Here is a 7,699-nt window from a genome sequence, read left to right as displayed (position 1 = left end):
TTTACTTTGATATAATTTTTAAATATTTCTTATACTTTTCCATAGTTTTTATCTTTTAATATATTATTTCAAGTTTGAAACTTAGAATTATGAATGAGCCAATAAAGATTATAGTCCACAAATGTTGGTAATTATAATAAAGCTTAAATCAAAATCAAATTATACTAATGCAAAAAGAAACTAAGAATGACAATAATATTGAATATTTGTTCTTTAGTTTTACATTGGTTTAGACAATTAAAATACATAATCTAATTTTAATTTTCTTTAATATTTAGTCATGTAACTAATACTTATAAAACTTAATTTTAGCATGATTTAGTACTTTTAAATTATGATCATTTTCATTCTGACTTGTTAATTTGCAATATTTGTTTTACGCAATTTCATTATTATTATTTTTGTTGGATATTTTTGTGTCATTAATCATATCATATTGTCTTATATTTTAAAGAAACATCTTAGATAGTTGTATTTTGGTAGGACTAAAGAAATATTTGAAGTACAAGTAAATTATATGTTGTATATGAATACTTAACGGAAAAACCCGAAACAACCCGAAAAACCGAAAAACCCGAAAAAATCCGAGGTTGAAAAAACCCGAGTTTTATTGGTTTGGTTTGGTTCATAAATTTAAAAATCCGACACAAATGGTTTGGTTTGATATTTGAAAAACCCGAACCAACCCGGCCATGTACACCCCTATTGATTAATAAGGAATTCACAGTGGGGGTTTATCGAGTGTACGCAGAATGTTTACCACAGAGTGGTCACCCGAAAGACAGAGATTGTGATAGAGATTGTAACGGCTTTGGGTTATCCTGGGATTCCAAAAAAAATAATCAAAATTCTAGATATTGGATAAAATCTTTAAGAGTACAATTATATTTGATGTTTACTTTATTCGTTGTGATGAAATTAATATGTTACTTTAGTGTAATGACTCTTATTCTATCTTTTAAGATCAAGCATATAAAGATAATTCTAAAATTATCTAAGCCTATTAAAATATGGTCTAATAATTACTTAATCTCTTACTAAGTTAAACTTAAACTTTTTACAGCCACAAACAATTTTCAATTACAAAAGTACTCCATGAAAAATAAGGACATCCGTTTGATATTTTCTAATCTGAATGTGATAGCAACTCTTTAATACATTGGATGCAAATCGAAAATTTGAAATAGTATTTGTTTTAAACTATATTTTCAACTGGTATAGTATAAAATAGATTTAAAAGGTATATAAGTAAATATTTTTAAAACTTTTTTTGGTCACTCAATAGTGTTATTCCTATTTTTATAATAATAAAATAAACATAAATTAAGTAAATAATCAACTACCAATTTACCTAGGAAAGACTACATATAGAATAATATTTAAAAAATCTTGCCATTTTTAACCTAACATTTAATATAGGATCAGGTTAAGATATCTGTAGATGTCCATATTAAAATTTTAATCATAAAAGAAAACAATATTTTTTTTATATAAAAGTGCGACAAACTATCGAACTATCCCCATTATCATCACAAACAATTATAATGTCTTTCTTTACCAACTTGTTTCATGTATGCTGTTTGGTTTTCTTTGCCTTTTTCTTTACCAATCCAATTAAATGTGTTGAAGGTGACGGACCTTTACGTGCCCTATTTGTGTTTGGTGATTCGATTTTAGATTCAGGAAATAATAATTATATCAACACTACTACTCAATTCCAAGCTAATTAATTGGTCGCCTTATGGTGAAACGTTCTTCAACTCTCCTACCGGTAGACCTTGTGATGGTCACCTCATATCCGATTTTATTGGTAATGATACTAAAAAAATCGACATTTTTATTCTTCTCTTGTATTTGTAACTAATTTATTTTATTTTTTGAAGCGGAATTTGCTAACTTGTCATTAATTCCGGCATTTTTTGAAATTGGGACCGATAAATTTCTTCATGGGGTGAACTTTGCTTCTAGTGGCTCAAGGTTGTTTAGTAGAAACCAATCACGGTATTGTAATGAACTTTTTTTTTTCGAAAATCATTTTATTATCTTTCGTATTATATTCTTTTCATTTTTGATATCTCTTTAATACGTATAACTATTTTATCTATGAAATGTACAATTTTTTCCGACGAATGTAATAAAATTAATTTTCAGGTTATAGATCTTCAGTTAACACATTTCAATGAAGTGGTTGAATTGTTGGTGAATAAGTTAGGGTCACAACAGTCTTAACAACTCCTGACTGATGCTGTATACATGTTTAGCACGGGAAGTAACGATTACGCTTTTCCTTACCTTACCAATCCTAAAAAGTTTCCATTTCCTAAAGAACAATTTTCGGAGATGGTATTGGGTAATTTTACTGCTATTTTACAGGTAATAATTAATTTGTTAACTAGTATTAGCAACATTAATTAGATAAATTTGATTAACATTGTGTGAATGAATATTGTAGCAGGCAATTTACAATAAAGGAGGAAGAAAATTTATCATATTTACATTGCCCCCTTAAGATTGTTCCCCAGGTGGAAGGGCATTTAATGCTCAAATAGGAGGTAAAAGTGGTGAGTGCATGAAAGAATTGAGTGGACTACTAGAGATGCACAACAATGCTCTTCCCAAAAGGCTCACACAATTACAACAAAATTTCAAAGGATTTAATTTTGCATTATTTGATCTTTACAAACTCTTTACTCAAAGAATTGATAACCCTTCCAAATATGGTAAGTTTTATTTTAGGGATAATACAAAAATATGCTCTTTTAACTTGACTACATCTTAATTTATGTCCTCCAACTTTGGGTGTGCACAACTAAACACTTAAACTTGTATAAAGTTGAACAAATAGACACATACTAATATACGTAGGACTCCACGTAGGACGTGAATTGCCACGTATAGGATGCATATGTGTCTACTGTTCAACTTTATACAATTAAGTTTAAGTGTCTACTCATGCACACCCAAAGTTGGAAGACATAAATGTCAGTTGAGGCCAAATTAAAAAGCAGGATTATGTATTATGTTTTTATTTGATGTTCACAACATTATATATTTATGTTTCATAGGATCAATCATAAGGGTAATTTTGTGTGTTTTGTGTAGGTTTTTAATGTATCAATAGAAGCATGTTGTGGGACGGGTGCATTTAAAGGAATTAATAGTTGTGGAGGAAAGAGGCAAGTAAAAGAATATGAGTTATGCAAAAATGTGACAGATTTTGTGTTCTTTGATGCCAGCCATCCAACAGAAGCAGCCAACCAGCAATTTGCTCAACTATTATGGAATGGGACGACTGATGCATTGCACCTCAAAATCTAAAATCTTTTTTCCAACTTTAGTATTGTAACTCAATATTGAATTTGGGTATGTAAAATATACTCAAATAAATAGAAGGCAAAATTCTTCTGTTTAACCTATACTATGTATGGGAGAAATTCATAAAAGTTTTGTTGACTCTCTAGTTTCTATTTTGAAGTTTTGGGTTGACTCTCAAATTCCTTTTTAGAGATTGGGAAAAGAATAAGTATGTACGTACTATTTTTATTTGATTTGTAATTAGCTAAGTTGGAAAATCGCAATCACTTCTCATTTCTCCTTTTCCTATCTCCAATTAAATAATAAGAAGATAAAAAAATAAATAAGATAAAAGGTTGGAAAATTGCTAAGTTCTCTGGCCATCTCATATTAAGAAATACTCCCTCCGTTTCATTTTACTTGACCCTTCTATAAAAAAAAAATAGATTTTTTATTTAACTTATCCATTTTAACAAATCAAGAAAGTTTTATTACTTTTTCTCATACTAACCTTACTATTAAACAACTACATAAAGTAATAGTAATCAAATTTAGATCTAATTTCAAAGTATCATAATAAGATTATTTAGTAAAAATACCTCTAATTAAAATTTTCGTAAGATGTGTTACAGATCAACCGAAGAAGATTGGGAAGAAGAAGATAACATACTAAATATGGGGCTGGTTGGTAGAGAAGCAGGCTTGTCCCCAAATTCTCATGTCAAAGGAAACAAGAAAAACAAAAATGTGGTAACACTGAGCCTACGCACTATAAGAAAATTACTGATTACTTGGGGATTTTTCTAGGGATAATACAGTAAAATTCGCATGTAATTCGATTACTTGCGAATTTTCTGGCAAAATGAAATCTGATGGAAAAATCTTCGTAGTAACTCTTACTTGCGGATTTATACAAGCCCTAGGTAATTTACCTGGGGAATTAAAATCCGCATGTGTTACTTGCGGATTTATCTGCTATAAATATAAAAAATTCTTGCAAACTTTTTACCAAAATTTCTTACAGGATTTCGTAGAAATATTTCGCAAGCAATTCCCATGAAGATCCCCAAGTAAATCTGTAGGAGTTTGGAGATAATTTTTTGTGAAACAAAAGGAAATTTCTTGCGGATATATATATATATATATATGAAAATATTGCTCAAGATAATTCCTATGAAAAGAAACCTGCAAGAACTAACAAAAAATACAACTCACATTATATCACTTTCATTCAACAAAAAACAGAACTCATAATTCCTACAAAAAGAAACCCGCAAGATCAATAGTTTATGATTCTTAAACGGTCAAAAACAAAATACAATTCAAATTTGAATCCTAAATAGTACTATCAACTATCTCAATCCTTAATATAGTCACTTTCATTCACGCTATCAGAGTCATGGACAGAACCACTGTTATTCGCGCTATTAGAGTCATCACCACTTTCATCCTCATAAGCTTGATTGTCTTCTTGAGATGATTGCACGTTTGAAGATGATGCATTGTATACATGCTTCTTCAATAAGTCTAATTCCTTCCTCATCCTCTTATTTTTGTTACGCTCTTTCTGCAATTGAGCATATAAGTCAGCATTGGAAGCATTTACCTGAGCTTTAATCATCTCATTAGTTTCTCTCGATAAAGCCGATGTTGATTGTTTAGATGATTCCTTTATAGATTGACCCAGGGAGCCAAGACCTTTATCTTTTCCTTTTTTCTTTCCACCAACAGATTGCACCTAGATATCTATTTTTGTTAATTGAGAAGGTTGACCAGCTGAATTAGTTTTTCCTTCCGCAGTTGATGCACTTTGAGAAGCTAATAGTTCTTGTTTCTTTCTTTCAAAATTATTCTGCATCAAAACATGTTATTTGAGACAATGTTTAAAGGCAATTTTTTTATAAGGGTAAGGTTGTATTCATCAGCATTAAGGACATGTCGGAGACCTCCAAAAGATTTACATCAATTTTTCTATTTCAAAAAAAGATTTACATTAATTTTCAATCTACGACAAAACAACTACTAGATTACATATTTCCTATGAAATCTATAATTTGTGCATTCTGATCTATTCCTTCTTATTTACACCAAAAATAAAAGGTTGTCATACACAACCATTTAACCTTCTCAAAAGTATTAGCCTTGTTTTTGAAGCACCTATTGTTTCTCTCCTTCCATATGGACCACCATATGCATGATGGAATCATACTCCACCATTTTTTTTTGAGTTTTACTCTCCCCCCACTCCCTTCTGATCCAGCAACTGAGTAAATCTGTTGTGTGTTCCGGCATAGTCCACTCTATTTGTGTTAGGCCCAAAAATAAGTTCCATAATAATGTTGTCACTCTGCAATGTAGGAACAAATGTATACTAGTTTCCACAACTTCATTACATAGAGAGTACCAAGAAGCAATCTGAAAGCCTCTCTTCTTTAATCTTTCATGAGTGGAGCAACGTTTCCTTGCCACCAACCAAGAGAAACACTTCACCTTGGTTGGTACCTTGGTTTTCCATATCTGGTTCCAGGGACCAATCTTACCACCTTGCAACTCTTTCACTTCCTTGATATATAATTTGTTAACTGATAGCACCCCATCGCTCATATGTCTCCATCTGATATAGTCTTCGTCCATTGATTTCCCTGTAAACCCATCCAATATTTGTAATAAAGCAGTGACTCTCCCAATCTCCCAATCATTAAGGAATCTTCTAAACACAATGTTCCATCCCTGTTGGGACTAAACATCAGCCATTGTCTCTTCCAGATTAATACTCAGGAGGGGAAGGTTTGGAAACAAGACCATCAGTGACTTATTTCGAATCCAATTCTCCTTCCAAAATGAAGTCTAGGTTCCAGATCCCACTTTATAGTCTATATTTCTGATTAGATTGGGCCACAAATTTCTGATGGTTCTCCAAACTGAAACTCCATAGGTGTCGTTCACTAAGTTGGAGCACCATTTTCCATCCATACCGTATTTATTTACCATCACCTCTCTCCACAAAGCATGTGTTTCCTTGGTAAACCTCCATAGCCACTTTGAGAGAAGACATGTATTTTGAATTCTCAGATTTCTGATTTCAAGTCCACCTGACTGCTTGTGAAATTGTACAACCTGTCATTTAACTAAATGTCTGCCCTTCCTTCTTTGTTTTCCAACCACAAAAAATCTTTTCTTAGCTTGTCAAGCCTTTCCTACACCTTAGCAGGGATGGGAAATAGTGACATTACATAAGTAGGTAGTGAATCCAAAATAGAGTTTATCAAAGTAACTATCCCTACTAATGAGATGTATTGGGCTTTCCAGTTAGCCAATTTATTTTCAATCTTCTCAATGATGTCATCCCATATTTCTAACTCCTTGTGATTGTGTCCCAGTGGCATGCCTAAATAGGTCGTAGGAAGCTGCTACACTCTGCACCCCAAAATAGTTGCCAAACTTTGTATTTCAGGAACCTCCTTAATGGGAAATATGCAGCTCTTCCTCCAATTTATTGATAGCCTAGAAACTACCTCAAAAATCACCTAAGGTCATCCTTATGAATGAAATCTGACTTGCCTTTGCTTCACAAAATATGATTGTGTCATCTGCATATAGTAGATGACATATCTGGATCTCCTCCACTGAAAGATTGTCAATCGTGAATCCTCTTATCCAATGATTTTGAATAGCCACTTTCATCATGTTGTTAAAACCCTACATAGATAAGATGAACAGGAAAGGAGAGAGTGGATCTCCCTGTCTGAGTCCTTTTTTTATGGGAAAAACCTGTAGGTTCTCCATTTACCAGAATGGAGAACCTAACGATTTTTATACAAAAGTCAATCCACATCAACCATTTCCCCCCAAAACCCATCTTCTCTAGAATTTTGAGCAGGAATTCTCAGTTTACATGATCATATGCCTTCTCTATGTCCAATTTACACATGATGCCAAGATCTTCGCCTTTAATTCTTGAGTCAACACATTCACTTGCTATCAAAGCTGCGTCAATGATCTGTATCCTTTTGATAAAGGCCATTTGATGTTTATTGACTAGCTTTCTTATCACCTTTTTTAGTGTTTCTGCTAAAAGTTTGGCAATTATTTTGTAGATTCCACTTATCAAACTAATAGGTCTGAAGTCTCTTAATTCAACAACTCTCACTTTCTTGGGGATTAGAGCTATATAGGTTGCATTCAAACTATTTTTAAACACATGTTGATCATGGAACTGTTGCATTGTCTTCATGATATCTACTTTGATGATTTCCTAGAAGCTATGGTAGAAACTCATAGGGAAACCATATGGGCCCGGGCCCTTGTCATTAGCACACAACTTTAGTGTTTCTAGAACATCATCTTCCTCAAACTGTCTCTGTAACCAAACATTCTCTTATTTATTCACTCTTTCATATCCTTG

The 7,699-nt window shown here is 32.2% G+C and overlaps 1 pseudogene; it reads left to right on the top strand.

Moving 5' to 3' along the window:
* The first annotated feature begins 1,544 nt into the window (after window positions 1–1,544).
* On the top strand, window positions 1,545–3,338 carry LOC125851592 (GDSL esterase/lipase 5-like; annotated as a pseudogene).
* The last annotated feature ends 4,361 nt before the right edge of the window (window positions 3,339–7,699 follow it).

The sequence above is a fragment of the Solanum stenotomum genome, unplaced genomic scaffold (genome assembly GCF_019186545.1).
Source record: "Solanum stenotomum isolate F172 unplaced genomic scaffold, ASM1918654v1 scaffold27581, whole genome shotgun sequence".
NCBI classification, from domain to species: Eukaryota; Viridiplantae; Streptophyta; class Magnoliopsida; order Solanales; family Solanaceae; genus Solanum; species Solanum stenotomum.
This window is presented reverse-complemented; position numbering and strand designations above follow the sequence as displayed.